Raw genomic sequence first — 15,979 nt, 5'->3', positions numbered from 1 at the left:
GGGCTTTGGACAAGGGACACAAGGACAGGAAAATGGGAATGGCTTTAACCTGACAGAGGGGAGACTGGGATGAGCTCTTAGGCAGAAGCTCTTCCCTGTGAGGGTAATGGGAGAAGCTGTGGCTGCCCCATCCCTGACAGTGTCCAAGGCCAGGTTGGACACAGGGGCTTGGAGCAGCTGCTCCAGTGGAAGGTGTCCCTGCCTATGGCCATGGAACTGGATGAGCTTTAAGGTCCCTTCCAACCCAAACCAGTTCGGGATTCCATGATGTGATATGAAACACTTGGGGTTTATCTCTGCCAAAGGACACAAAACTGCAGTCAGGTTCTTCCAGCCCCAAGCTGGAGAAGAGGTTTTGGCAATGCAGGTGGAAATAGCATCATTGCCTGGTGGGATGCTGATTGCTCCCATCTGTAGGGTTTCTCCATCACTCAACCCCAGCATAAGGAGGGGGTTTCCTCTGTGGAGGGGCAAAGAGGCACATGAAGGTAGAGAACAGCCCTGAAAGGAGCCCAAGAAGCAGAGCATTCCAATCACTTCTCCACTCCCACTAAGAAAAGGACAATATATTGTCTATTTGGGAGCAGTTGAAGTTGCTTCATTTCACACAGTAAATTAACCTGATTTCTTTAATAGGGGATTTTTATTTGGTGTCAAGCCCCAACTGTTACACCAAATCCTGTGCCCTGGGACTCCAGCTATTAAAGCTGCTGTGTGTGCTCGGTGCATCCCAAGCAGCAAGCGCTGCCAGACGTGCTGCTGGGGCAGCAGGCTTGGTGACACTTGGACATAATGGCTCAATCATTCCTGAACGCCCCAGCTATTTACTGCTGCCACCTGACCCAGGAGATTTCTCCAAGCAAAACCGCTTTGGAGAGCTCCCAAATGGAAAACAAAGCATCGGGAGCATCCCTGAGTGCGGACCCTTCCCATAGGGATGCTGAGGGCAGCAGCGGTGCTGCTCTTTGGCATGCAAATTCACTCTAGGATGAGATAAAACACTAAAAGCCTCTGGTTGGGAAGGATATCCAGGTTTTCCTCTTATGGCAGGGCTTGGTTTGACTTTCTATGGAAGAGCTATTGCAGTCCAGATGGGAGCTCAGCTCCTTTGCTGGAAATTGGTACTCTCTGTGCCAGGGATAAAATGAAGCCCTTGCACAGGCTGTGGTCAGGGCACATAACAGCATGGATGTGGCATCGCATTCACCCCCTCTGCTCTCTGCCATGATCCATGAGGCTTTACATCACTTTAATGGGGCCAGAACCAGTGGCCAAGCCAGGTCTGTGAGCAGAGGCACACCACCTTTAGCTATTAAAATGGGGAAAAACAGATTTAGAGCCATTCCCAAGGGGCAAAAAGCATCTCTTGGGGAGCAGGGATGGGGTAATTGTTCTTCCCTATGTGAAAAAACCCATACCCCACAGCACCAAGCCCCACAATGCTGCTTGCTACAACAAACCCCAACACCAACATCCCCCCTGCTCCAGAGATCAGGCTCCCCTCCTGCTTCTCTTCTCGCTCCATCCCGCTCCAGCAGCCATCACCTTGGCATCCAGCCACTCTCCTCCGCTGCACGCCTGGTTTAGCAGCTGACAAATGCCCCAGTTCATTTTCCTCCTCTCCCCTCTCTGGGGTGCTGCTGACATTCTGCTGTTTCCCCATGAGATTATCCTTCACATAATGAATTTTCTCCCCAGCCCCTCCTCTTTCCCTGCGCCTTTTGGCTCCGCTGCATCACGCTCTTCTCAACTCCAGGAGCATTCCCGACACAAGATGAATCGCCCAGAGACTCCCGGTGCATCCTTCTTTACACTCCACATCTCCCCACCACCGATGAGAAATAGCTTTTCTCCCCATCCATCATAAGTCAGCGTGACAAGGCTGTCGTCCTCCAGCACCGCATCACTGTATCACGCGCCGCTCCGACCCGCTTGGCTGAGCAATCCGCTCCCCTCCGAGCAGCTGGGACCTTTCCAAAGTGCTTTTGGTTGTATCGGGGATTTGGGCACTGAGAAAAGTTACTTCCAACCCCTTCCTTCCTCCAGTTTGCATCCTGAATGGCTCAGGTGGTGTTAATGCTAAGGAGAAGTCATGTTCAAAGGGGAAACTGAGGCACGGGGCAACTTTCTGACTCCCATAACGCCTGACTCCATTCATGGCAGAGCTGGGGATAAATATCCTGCCTTTTAATTTCACTCCTTCCACCGTGTCCCAGCTCAGCCAGAAAGCAACCATGACCCCATAGCTCACTGGAAACCTTGCCTTGGCCACCCCTGCAGACCCCTGTTATTGCCCCCAAACCATAAATCACAGCCTCAAACTCAGCACGTGCACAGAATACACTTGTGATGCTCCACAGCATCCTGAGCGATGGCATAGGAACCAAATAAGCTAAATTGTCAATTCTCATGAGGAAATTCCAAGTGTTTCCTTTCCATTTTCCTCCTTCCTTCCAAGTCTAAACAGCATTCCTGCCTCTGACACAGTTTGGAGAGCTGGGAAGCAGTGAAGGTGAACCCATGGGTCTCACAGAGGAAGTAGGCAGGAGCTCCCAGCCCTAAGGCCTCTTGTCATTCCCAAACCAGCTCAGCCAGAAGATTGAACTGTGTTTGCTTCCAAACCCCAAAATGAGTTCCCTCCTATGTGCCAGGAGTGATGGATCTCCTGAGTCACCTGTAAATCACCTGCAAATCCCCTTGAAGCACTTAGGCAAGAGAGGAATGAGGCAGGGAACTGCGCTCTCCTCTCCAGGTTCACATCCTGCAAGGACATTGCATGCAAACAGTAACTCCCCAGCACACTCCTTGGATATCACAATTACAGCCTCATGGTTCACTTCCTCATCTCTTCTGTCTGCAGGTAAAGAACTTTCCATCCCAAAACAAGAACCACAGCTCCCCCAAAGCCTGGAGATCTCCTTCAACCTCCTAAACAATGCTGACCCCATCACAAGGAGGTGGAAACCCGTGTCCCATCACCAACATCACAGGTACCCTTAGGACAACCTTTGTACCTACTTCAACTCCCTGGACAGCATCACAAGGTGGAGAAGAGCTCGGAGCAATGAAGCTCTAAGCAGCAAGATGGAGTAAAACTGGAGTAAATAGTGGCCATCAAACACCATGCCAAAGAGTGTGTGTTTGCAGACCATCCGAACCCCAACGAGATCCAACTGCCAACACTTCAAAGTTACAAAGGCAACATATACACGGAGCTATATCTATTTTTAAACTCGGGGGCTCATTAGGCAAGTTCAAGCTGTGTTCCTCTACTCGAAAGGCTCTGATGATGCCGGTTTTATTCCCTCCTGGCTCTTTCGTTTCTTCTTGCACTTTGGCAAGTTGAAGTTTTCAAAGGGACAGGCTCAAACCTCACTGCCTGTAAATCCATAGTAACGGCAGCTAATTCCATGCAAACCAAGCGGAAGGGGCTCACGGGATTGTTGATCCCAAAGCTTCAGCAGGAGCCTAGTCCTCAAAACTCACATTGGATTATTGTGTCTTTTCCCCTTTGCTAGCACCTTTCAATAAATGCTTTAGGTCTTCTATGCTTTTGGGTTGTTTCTTATCTTGGCATTACCAAAATCCTACAGATGATTGCAAACGACTCAACAGGCTGGTACCCGAGCATCCGAATTGTGCTGTGGCAATCCCTGCTGCATGTAAACTGCAACATAATTGGGGATTTGAAATAGCAGGACAAAAGAATCACTCTTTTCTGTGGAGAACCACCCAAACAAATCACTCCTGAGCATATGCTCAGAGAAATCAAAAGGGAAACAAGAGAGATGCACACACAGGCCATCCTTACGCCATGTAATGCAAGAGAAAGGAACTCCTTGTGTGAATAGATGCTGCTCAGCCCTGCCAAGCCCACTGAGAAGGTGAGCATCACAGTGCACGTCTATCTTGCCTTCTGTCCCTCATCCACCCATCACAAGCAGGAAGTGGGAGAGGTTATGGAAGCACAGGCCATTCTTATCACTGCTGGCATGCTCACACGTATTGGCAATGCTACTGGCCATGCATAAAACACAGCCAGCTCTGCCTCAAGCCCAGCAGGAGATATTAGCTGCATTAGCACCGCAATCTGAATCTGATCTCCCCCAGGACAAATGCAATTGCTAGTGCTGCAGGAGGCCCACAGGACCCGGATTCACAGCTCTCCAGCTGGGATATTTAGAGTGAGAGGTGAGATGTCCATCTCACCCGCTGTAATTCCCTCCTTACCCTGGGAGGTGACACACACTTGGGATGGGGATAGCACATGCAAGGGCAGGATGGGAAACAGGCATCCTGGTCCTTCCATGTGCAGTAAAACCCCCTAGATCTCAACAAGAAACATCCCTATAGATCTTGCAGCAGTCCCAAATCCTGCTTTTGAACAAGAGAACAAGACAAGCACCATTGACTATCCCAGTTGAGGCAATTCCTGCCCACTGTCTCCAGCCACATCCCCATCCTCACCCTGGGTGCAGGAGATAATGCCCCCATTATACCAGTGTCCCCACCTCGTGAGAGGGTGAGATTAATGATCAGAACCATCCCTTTTATTCTCCTTTTTCTTATGGTTCTTCTTTCCTACTGATGTTTAAGCACAGCAGCAAAACTAGGATCAATAGCTGGAAAACATAGATAACAACTGGCCTTTAACAAGGTATCTGGGATGTGGTTGTTCTGCTCAGCTACAGATCCCAATCCTGCCTGATGGGCATCACTTTGGCACACAGTCCCCTTGACTCCTGCTGAGCAGCTCTATCACTGAAGAGGCCAATATCTCGCATTGCTTCAAGGACTGAGCTCATCCCTTGATTGCCCTGTCTGGAAGGGATCCAGGACCTTGGCTTTATGGGAATGGGGAATGGTTGGGGGCAAAACCTCAGAACATGGAAGGCTTCTGATCCATCCATCCATCCATCCATCCATCCATCTCTTCTGGGAATATGGCCAAGCTCTGCAACACCATACCCGCTATCAGCACCTACCATTCTATCTGTATTGCTAATCTCTATAACAAGACAAATATGAGAATATGCAGACGAGTCAAAGCCCCACATTGGGGTTTTGAAGCCACCTTCAGCTGCAGATCAGGGATGGAAGGAGAGTTGAGCCTGATGGGTCAGACCTGTGAGCAGCAGCATCTCCAACCAGAGCTGAGGTACCAAACCCCAAAGCTCTGTACAAGGCATCAGTGCCCAAATTGCTTGCAAAACCAACTGCTGTTACCACCCTATGCAAGCTCCTCAACCTTATCCTGTGTATCCTCAGCTTCCCAGATCCATATCTATCCAGGCTGGAAGGCAGCAAAGCCCCTCCAAGAGAAGCAGCCACCCCATCTACAGCCTGGGCACCTACTTGAAGAGAAAGGAACTGCAAAGCTGGACCTGTGCATCCCACAGAGCCTCAGCTGGATACCCAAGCAGCATGGTGCTGCTCAGGGCTGTGTTCCATGCTCCACCTTGAAGCTGTGGTTATTATGCGAGTCAGGCAGCTTTTGTGACAATTAAACATCTCCCAGAGGCAGTGCAGGTGGCTGCCTGCACCTGGGAATGCCACTCCGGGAAGCTGGGAATGGTTTGGAGGAGATGCTCCCCTTGCCTTGATTTTCCTCTCCTTATCTCAGAGGGTGCTATAAGGCCCATAAATCCCTTCAAGATCCCACATGGCATCGTAAGTCTTCTCCAGAGACCTCAATCAGCTTCCTCTAAGGAAGCCACCCAAGACAGGACAAGCACAGAGGAGGTAAATGCTCCATCCCTGGCAGTGTTCAAGGCCAGGCTGGACACAGGGGCTTGGAGCAACGTGCTCTAGTGGAAGATGTCCTTATGGATGAGCTTAAAGGTCCTTTCCAACCCAACTCATTCTATGACTTAGCTCCCCATCACCGAAGGCATCCCAAATCCCAGCTCATGACCTCTCCCATTGCATCAAGGCATTAATCAGCTTCGAGAGCTGATTTCACACAACTTGTGGAGTCAGGTGGGCTCCCTGGCAGCAGCATGGACGTGGGCTCCCCCGGACCTCTTTCTCTCTTCATCAGTTACTGTTTTGGGTAATGATGAAGCAGGGGAATTGATTTGAAGCCTAATGAATAATCAGCCACCATCAATAATTGTAATCACTAATCTGGTGCAATTAGAGGCAATTATAGTAAATGCAATTTCCTCCCGAGCTGCTAACGAACTGCAATAATATGAATTGACTTCAACTGGCTGCCTGTGATTTATGCAGTGGCAAGATCAAGGATCCCATTATGCCAACAAAGGCTTTCAAAGAAGCAGGGAAGTTGGGTTGTCACCATTTACCCAACCCACCTTTCCAAGCCATCAGGCTTTACATGGAGTCCTAAAGCAGCACCATAAAAGGTCAAAATCCCTGTTTTCCTCTTCTTTTCCCTCCATGTGAGACCCATCACATGAATGTACATACAATTCCCGTATCTCTTACAAAGGATTACATATGCAAGGAGAGATGCTCCACACCATGTCCATGGAGACATTGCCACCTATTGGCACATCCACCTGTCATCTACAGATCCAGACTAGCAGATCAAGCTTATCGTTTTGGAGATGAAACAGCTGATTTCAAGTTGCCTCTTACCCTTTTGATGCCATTAAGGGCACTATTCCAAAAGCCCCTTTTAATTCCAAGTGCCCAGGAAGCTGAATTTTCCCAACAAAAGGTTCTATTCCTCCAAAAGTGGTTTGACTCCACATTAGATTTCCAGCCCAAAACACATTTGATGATGCACCAGGAGCAGATAGCTGTCACTGCTGGCAAATACACACAAACCAAGGCGATACATTTCTATAGCACATCAATCCCAAGGCTGGAGCAACATTCAACCAGCCTGATGGGGCATGCAAATGAACATGCATGATCAGCAACCCTCTGACTCAATCCCAGCTATTCTTCTCCTCTGAGTCAATAGTTTCCACTCTCAGGTCAGTGAATCTTGATATTCACCTCCACAGCAATCAATAGCTGCCTATTATTGGGTCTGTAATTGTTACAAAACTGTAATCAAGAGTCAATAAAGGAAAGGAGCAACAGCATAAGAATTGCAAAGGTAAAGTGTGTCACTGACCAATTACCCAGTGCTCTTGACTTTAACTCCTATTATTTATGATACAGGCAACTGCAATGCCCACAAGAGTCAATCTCAGCTTCGCATGCAGATCTCTATACAAGAAACCCTTGTCCAACCTGCTTGCAAGGCAGGCAACCAACTGTATTGTGTAAAACCAGGCACGAACTGCTATGGAAATCATCACTGTGAGAAGGCCAGGTCCAAAACTAACCTCTAAGTGAGCTCTGAGACATGAAAAGGCAAACGCGATACTCATCCCTATACAAAAGTGAAGGCAGTGATAATTGGCCCAAGGTGGGAATATCTCTTTTGGGTGTCTTTTGGAGATGAAAACCGGGTTTCTGTGCAAAATAACTGTTTCTGTGGAGATTATTTGGATTAAATTCTCCTTAAAATAAAGGGGGGAAAAGGTTTAGAAGAGAAATGGATTAAAAAACCCTTTGCCATTTCTACCCAAAGCAGTTCCAGGGTTGTTTGCTCTCCATTCATGTGTGTCCTTTGTCTTGCAATGATAGAAGCAGCGAAGTTAAAGCAAGTCTCAACATCTTTAAAACCACAAAATACTTTGGCACTTTGGACCTGTGCCTGCCCTCACCAGCCCTTCCTGAAGGGGCTGTGAAACCTGCCCCTAGCTGCCACATCCCACGTGGCCACTTGATGGGAATCCATCAGATTCCCAGTTTTCCCCTAGGTTTGGAGGGTTCTGCCCTGGAGAGCTCTCCTGCCTCGTTCTCCCCTTGCCTCCTGGGTTTTCCAACGCAAATCATCAAGCTTCCCAGAAATCCAGCCGGATTATTCCATGCAAAGGTCCCCATCAATATCGGAACACAAGTAGCATGCCACAGAGGCCTGAAAGCATTTAGTCCTATTTATGAGAACCCTTGGGAATTTGCTAAGTCACTTTTGCTTCTCTTCGTGTCCAAAACACCTCTTCTATTGCTGTCTGCTTACCTCCCACCCTTCCAACCGCATGGAACCTAAACCATTCCAAACCCTTCTATTCCCACAAAACAAAGCGGAGGGTGTTTGTGCCTTACCCAAGCAAGGATCTAAATAAAGCAATCACATAAGATCACGGAAAACAGGGAACCACCAGGAAAATCAGCCCCCAAACCACTACCTTAAGAGATTCGAGTTAATTACCCAGCAACACATGGTGCCACCACCCTAAAGATGCAGGAGCAGCGGAAGCATCTCCAAACCCTCTCATCCTACATGGAGATTTCCAACTGCAAAACATTCTTTTCCCCCCTGCAGTCCAAAATAAGTAATAAATATGGAAATCCATAAAGCCAGAGAAAACAGGCACTCCACTGTCTCTTCCCAATAACATGGCTTTAGGAGGGAATGAGCAGGTTTATTCATGTGATGAATTCCTTGTGCTTTTGTGTTATTGCTGCTCCATCACCAGTGAGGATATGGGGAGGAGAGGGATGAAGGTGGCTGCACTGGGGAGGACAGTGAAGCCTCCTCCCCTCTCCAAACCCACCCTGGTACAAGTTTGTAGGTTTAAGGCTTCACCCAACTCTGCCATTCAGCTGTTGCCAGTGCTATTTTCCACCATGGACCAGCTAAACAAGGGTTAACAGCAGATTTCCTTTATCACTTGTGTATTTCCAACTTTGTAGGAGCTCCATCCCTCCCTCCTGTCAGGGTGGAGATGGCCAAACCCCCCCAGAGACCTTTTCCAGGGCTGGTTCTCCATGTATATATCACAGCATCCCAGCCTGGCTTGGGTTGGAAGCGACCTTAAAGCTCATCCAGTTCCAATCCCCTGCCATAGGCAGCGACACCTTCCACTAGAGCAGGTTATATATACATCCATAAAGCCTTCCCACATCTTGAAACCAGGATAAATCCCTTCATTTGCTGCAAGTTTGGAAACATTTGGCTGGCTTTCAAATCAAAGCTGAAGCTGTTTGAAGTTCTCTCCCAGTGTTTTGCTGCCGGGCAACTGGAGCATTTCATTTGCAAGGGGAAACAATTCCCGTTTGCTTCGGTTTTGTGCTGCCTTCAAATTCTATCTTGCGAGATGCAATCAGGGCAGGGGAAAAGAAAGCAATTAAAGAACTCGCCTGGGATTCACACGCGGCCATTGATACCAATCAGTTTCAAGAGGGTCTTGGCACCCAACCTGCACAATATTTGAGCATCTAGAGTGGGTTTGGGGTTGATTTGTTTAATGAGTGGAGTTAGAGCTTGGATCTGGTCACATTTGCATACAAAGAAGGATGAGGATGCTCTAGAGAAGACCAGAAGTGGCAAGCGCTTGCACTGCTGAGCTCCACACTGTGAGGCTTTTCTGATTCAAGTAACACAGATTTATTCCCTCAGGCTCAAGGGATTTGGTCCTTACTCAGCCTTCTGCCCTTTCCTTGCTCATTACTATCCTGATATGCTCCTCACAGGTAAATGCAGCCCAAAGCACCATCCCCTCCCTCTGCACATAAGCAGCCACCCCGGTATAATCACAAAGCAGCTTCTTTTTAATTGTGCTGAAGCTGATTTGTTATTTAAGCTTCAGATCTCACTTTTCTCCCCCAAAACCCTTTTAATTCCTCCCAGGTTATAATTATACTGAACCACAAAGCTGCAACAAGTGCAGGCTGGCTGAAGAAAAAGCTCTTCTAGCCGGATCCTGATGCGGCTTTGGGCATGGGAACCATCTATGGTACCATGAAGACAATGCTTCCCAAAAGACCTAGTTGATTTTAGAGGTCTAATTCCCATTTTTCCATATCATTACGAGTGGAAGCCTCTCTAACTGTTAAAGCAACCTTGAAGTGGGCTAAATCTCTTTGGAAATCTGGCATGGATCCTCCAACCCATCAGTTGTCTACCCCTTTGCCCTTACACTTGTTCCCCATATGCATTTTTCATTGCAGATATAAGGACACTGGAGCAGTGAAGATTTATCTGGGCAGATGTGGCAGCATTTACATATTTATTTGGAGCTGCAGGATATAAATTGAGTTGCGGGCTCCTTCCATCAGGCCATATTAGCAGCTCACACAAGGATAATGCTTTTCTATTATACCTGGACATGGAAAAGCAGGACTTGCGCCTCGCTCCATCATTTCAGTTGTGGTTTAGAGTTCCTGCTATTGAATTGCTTTGTTGTTGATTTAAATACCCGTCACGGTAGGTTGTGGCATTTTGGTGGCTGACTTGATAACCCTTAGGATATGAAAGGGAATGCGATAAGCAGAGAGAAAACACTGCTCCTTCCTTCTCCCCATCACGGTTCAGCAGCAGATACAACCCAGAACAAATGGATTTGTCAGAAGGAGAGAGACAGCACACGGTATTAAGAAATTATGAATTATTAGGGAGCTTTCAGAGTGCAAAGATTGGTACCTATAAACCATGGGGGAAAACACATCTCTGTGACAAGACACCAGATCCTTTGGGATTTGCACTGCCTTTGCACAGTGTGATAACACAGGCCCTGCAACGCTGCATCCTGGGCTAAACACCTGAGCAAAACCAGAGGCAGTCTCTGTTTTTAAGCCCTATTTCCACACCAAACCATCCACAGGGATGCTCCAGGGTGGCCAGCGATGTGCATCCCCATTGGACTTTGCATCCATAGGGTGCTTGGGGTGGCCCAATACCTCGCATTTGGAAGCAGTCATCTCCTGCCCTGAGTGGTACAGAGCAGGTCGCATCCCTGGGCAAGTGAGTTTCTTTATTCCTCTGCATCCTGCTGGTAGAAAGCAGGGTGTTTAGAAGGAAACAGTGATAAAAAGAAGGCTGTGGAATGCCAGAGAGCAGGATGGAGCCCAGAGGAGCAGGGGCACTGCAGACCTCCTCCACTAAGAGCCTAAGCAAAGTGCTAACAGGCTGCAGGCATCACTAAGATGCTCCCATGTCTGCCTCCCTCATCTCCCTGCTCTCTTTCAGCCCCTGTCCCAAAACCCCCTTGTCTTGGATGCTCTTTAGCATAGACGGATCCTGCTGGGGAGGTCAGTCCACCCCTACCCCACCATGCAAGGACAACAGCAGCCCCTCCTGCTCCCCTTTCTGGTGTCCAGCGCTGCCTTCATCCTAGCTCTAACTGGAAAGCCGAGGTTTTAACCCACTTTATTCACACAACATTACCCCCACCTCCGCAATCCCTGCGAGGAACAAGAGTTTAGCCTAATATGTATTTAAAGACTGAACGTATGTATCTGTATTTCCAAATATCCGCCGCCCAGACACGCAGCTAATCCGCTTCCAGACATTTCCCCAATTATCCCAGGGTCTTCTGCACAGCCCATTACCCCGTAGATGTTACTAAGTGCTGCATAAACAACCCTCTCTGCTGTGTGGCTGACACTTAAGCGGACAAGTGTAAGTGTATTGCAGCAGGACAGCAAATGGAGCCATAACAGTCACAGCAGCCAGCGAGCCCCACAGTGAAAGCCATTATCTCCAGCACATGTGTGCTCATCCGCCCAGAAAGCAGCTGGAAAAGCCTCATCAGCACAAAATTCCCACCTTCCTGCATTCCTCATACCCTGCCCGATAGGGTCAAGCAATATCTGGGAGGCTACAAGAGGTTGGGGATTCTCTGGAGCTCACCCATATGATGCTGGGGATGCAGGATGGGAGAAGACATGGGGTAAAACTCTATTTCCTTGGCTGCCCATGTGGAAAGAACATTCCTATATCCCTACACCATCATTAAGCATATGTACATGCTGTCTGGAGGCAAACAGGGCTACAGCAAGGTAAGGAGGAGGGCAATACAAATGGATGGCACCCAAGAGGTCACTTTTGCCCCATCTCCACTGAAAGTTGGGTTCTGCCCATCAAAGCAACTCTAGGACATGGCTCTTGTGCATCAAAGCTTACTTTGCATGGAGGATGCAGGGGACAGCAGGGACCATGGTCTCCTCTTACCGGGGTTTTTCCTGATGCTGTGGGTGAGGGATGTGCTTACCATCCCCATCATGCCATAGAAACACTGACCTTAAGGATCATCTAGTTCCAACCCTCTGTTACAGGTCCCACATCCCAAGCCAGCACCTGTAATGCCTCTGGACCAGCCAGGCTGATAACCCTAATCCATACAGTCTGCTTAATACAACAGCCCTATGGGAATCCCTGGAGCCTCCATCTCTCTGCTCACACACACCGAAGGGCAATTCCCTTCTTCAAGTGGGAGCAGCACCTTGCGCTCCCATGTCACCAGCTCCAAATGTCACCACGGATGCTCTTCCCCTTCTCCCTATTGTTTTGATCAGGCAGGCAGGCTGTTAATTAAAAAAAGCAGGAATCAATTGCCCTCATCTCCCCATCAGCAGCTCCTCTGCATGCATGGATTAAAGGCTGCTTCTACTTTAAGTCAATTAGAGATAAGGGGAAGCTGACATTTCTCCAGCCTGCCTTATCAAACCGCTCGGAAAGTGCTCAGATTAAAATGTACAAAGATTATTTCTTCAGCTCTCTCTCGTCTTCCTTTCTTTTAATGATTCATCTGAACCCCCCTCCAATCAATTGCTGATAGCCTCAGATAGGCTTTGCCCTGGGTTTTAGTAGGAATTGGCAGTTCCGTAGGGATGGGTGCCGGAATGAGCATCCTGCTGCTGTGATCCACCCCCCAGCACCCCCAAAACAAAAGGGCAACAGGCAACAAGACCTCCTGACTGCAAAACCATGGGATTCCCAGCTGAGATCCCATGGGAAAGGGTGAGGGGGTAGGGTGGGGGGGTAAGAAATGGGATGGGGGGAAGGGATAGGGACCAGCAGCTGCCAAGGGGGTGGCATCCAGCAGGAACTGCAACAGGAAAGTGGGGGCAAGGGGTGGAGGAAAGGGAAGGGAAAGGGAAGGGAAAGGGGAAAAAGGAAGGGAAAGGGGAAAAAGGAAGGGAAAGGGGAGGGGGGAAGGGAGAGGAAGAGGGGGAAAAGGAGAAGGAAAAAGAGGGGGGAAAAAGGGGGAAAAGGGTGGGAATGGAGGAGTGGGGAAGAGAGGGGAAACAGAAGGGCAAAGAAGGGGGAATGGGGGGGCAAAAAGGGGAAAAGGAGGGAGAATGGGGGGAAAAAGAGGGGAATGGAGGGAAAAGGAGGGGGAATAGGGGTAGAGAAAAGGGAAAGAACAAGGACTGGGGGCTGCCAAGGGGGTGGCATCCAGCAGGAACTGCAACAGGAGGGAGCAGGGGGGGAAGCAGGGAGGAGGCTCCTGGAAGCTCCTGCATTGGAAATAGCACAGTACTATCCCAATCCTCAACTCTAGCTCATGGAATCCGCTCTCCACACACAGCTCACCTGGGATTGTGTCCCAGGAGGGAGTTTTCCACCCGGACTGCTCAATTCCTCCACCCTGGATCCAGCACCGCTTAACGGCTCAGGAATTCCGCCTCGCATTGAGCAGATATTAAACATGCATTTACAAAGGCTTAAACTGATCATTTCCACTTCTCCTTTAGGAAACCACCTTCCAGTCTGAGAATAGCCTGTGTGCGGAGGAGTCTTCCCATGAAATCCAACAGGAATGGGATGAGACACACCCCCCCCAACCATTCCACAAGGAATAATTGTCCCTAGGTATCAGTACAAGGAAGAGCCCCAAAGGGAAGCAGAAGGATGGAGCAATGAGAACTGGTGGTTTTGTGCTTCAGATAGAAACTTCTCCAAAGGGGATGTAACTGCATAGAAACACATTGGAAAGCTTCTTGGCCCATTCCCAGACTCCCATACTTCAGGAAGAGGACAGGGGATGAGCTGACCCATTGATTTTGAGCCCCACACTAGCCCAATGGATGTGACAAACCCCTCGTGTTTCCATGACAGGGTCACGAGAAGCATGGCACTGCCTTGTCCCTTTATAATGAGTGTTAATGTTCTCCTTTCATTGCGGCGCCTATGGGATGCCATCCCATTTATCTGCTTTATGAGGCTCAGTTCCATTTCAAGAGGCATTTCTTTGGCCGTGGAACACTGTAATTTGTACAAGCTCCCCATAGCGAAGGGCTCAAGTCTGACAAATCACTGAGTGAGTGATCAAACACGATATAAAAATAGGCAGGCAAATGCCCCACTATCTTCTCCTCAAGAGCCATTTATAGGGGCCAATCCAAAAGCCATTCAAGTCAATGGAAAGACTCCTGCGGAATTCAATGGGGTTTTGATCGAGTCCTTATTGTGCTATCCATAAGAAATAGGTCAGATATTTATATATGGGCTTGGAATGTTGCGTGCCACCGCGCTGGCAGCTTGCCTTCTCTTTTTGGAGGCACTTTTTGCTGTACCAGCTGCAAACCTGAGGCTTTTGCAAGTCCAGTTCCCATCATTTCCCACTCCGGCACCTTTGCTTTCTACCTCCAACCTGGTAATGAGTTTGCATTTGCTTTGCACAAGGGTAACCCAAACTCATGGCAGAGAATTGCTCCCATCCAGAGGGAATAATAGAGGCTATGTAGCTAAAAAGGAGCCCACATCTTTATTAACCCCCCCCCCCCCACACACACACACAGAGGGACAAACTCTCTTGTGAGCACTTATTTCAGTCCCAAAAGAGCTTGTTCCAGCCTAATCTTTGCTATGTTCCAAATGAAGCTGAGCCAAAGTGGATCCTTACGTGTTTTCCAGCTTCAATACATCAGCTTAAAGTCATATTAAGAATGAATTCTTAACAGGAAGACACGGAGACAAGATTCATGCTGTCGGCCAGACGCACCTTGAGAGCACAACTGCAAATTAACCTTCTCTTGCATTCAATACATTGCATTTGGTGATGATTTAGGAGGGGACTTAGAGTAGGTTTAGTGCCCATCATTTCCATTGAAGACACAGGATTCCCGGGAAATAATTGCTGCTTGCCAAGTGAGCTCCTTCCGTTCCAGTTTAGAGGATGCTTCAGAGGCAGGAGTTTCTGGGTAACAAATCACACCTTTATTCAGATAAGGCACAAACCAGGTTTTGAGCGCTGGGAACTAAATAAAAGCAAGCCTGGCCTCTTTGAACCATTATTCAGAAGCTTAAATCCATGCAAGTGAAAGCAGTGCTGCTTCTCCCATCCTCCAAGTGAAATACATGCCTGTTTACCAATTAGTAGGGCTGCAATAGGTTTATTCAGCGCACTTCCACGTTAATTATTTATAGGGCTTTGTGGTACTCTAGTAAATGTAGAGTAGCATCTCCTCTGAAAGTAATGAGCCCTTCGTCCTGTGGAAAGTCCCTGCAGCATCTGTTATTAAACCTTCATTGAACTGGGAGAAGAAACGAATGGGGTTTGCATCTGCACCGCAAACAGCAACGCTTCCACCGAGTCGAATGGAGCTTTTGTGTGTTTTGGGCCCTTCAGTGAAAAAATCAATGGTGAGAAATAGCAACACATACCTTTTTTGTGCTAGACCCTTTTAGAAGATGCTTTGGGAACGTGTGTCACTTTAATGACTTGCCATCTTAAGCAACCAAGGAGCAGGGAGATGGGTGAGCAGCTCTGAGGAACACTAATGGAGCTTAAGGTAGGTGTTCTTGTAGGATCAATTCGACTGCAGGTAAGTCTTGCTTCTTGGCATGGATTTGATGAATGCTGGCTATGGCTTAAAGATGAGATAATCTGCTCAATTTATTCTTATTATTTATTTGCTAGCCTTGTGACAAAATGAGTTATGATTCTGCACAGAGCCAGGAGCAGGGATAACGTTACCATTGGGGAAGAATATGTCACTGTAATAGCAGCTTCTTTTTTCTCCCCCCGCTGAATGAAATCAGCACAGTGAACAAAAGTGCTTCACACATAACCTGGAGGAATCATTTCCAGACAGCAGAGGGGTGAGCTGAGCCTTTTTGCTTCACTGTACAAACACAATTACTACAACAGCAGCTTAATACAATCGCTTATACAGATGCCCAGTGTTTTCAACAGCCACAAAAATCCATGTCTTTCCAGGAAGCAAT

This window comes from Melopsittacus undulatus, chromosome 15 (assembly GCF_012275295.1).
Source record: "Melopsittacus undulatus isolate bMelUnd1 chromosome 15, bMelUnd1.mat.Z, whole genome shotgun sequence".
Lineage (NCBI taxonomy): Eukaryota > Metazoa > Chordata > Aves > Psittaciformes > Psittaculidae > Melopsittacus > Melopsittacus undulatus.
Note: the sequence above shows the minus strand (reverse complement) of the source record.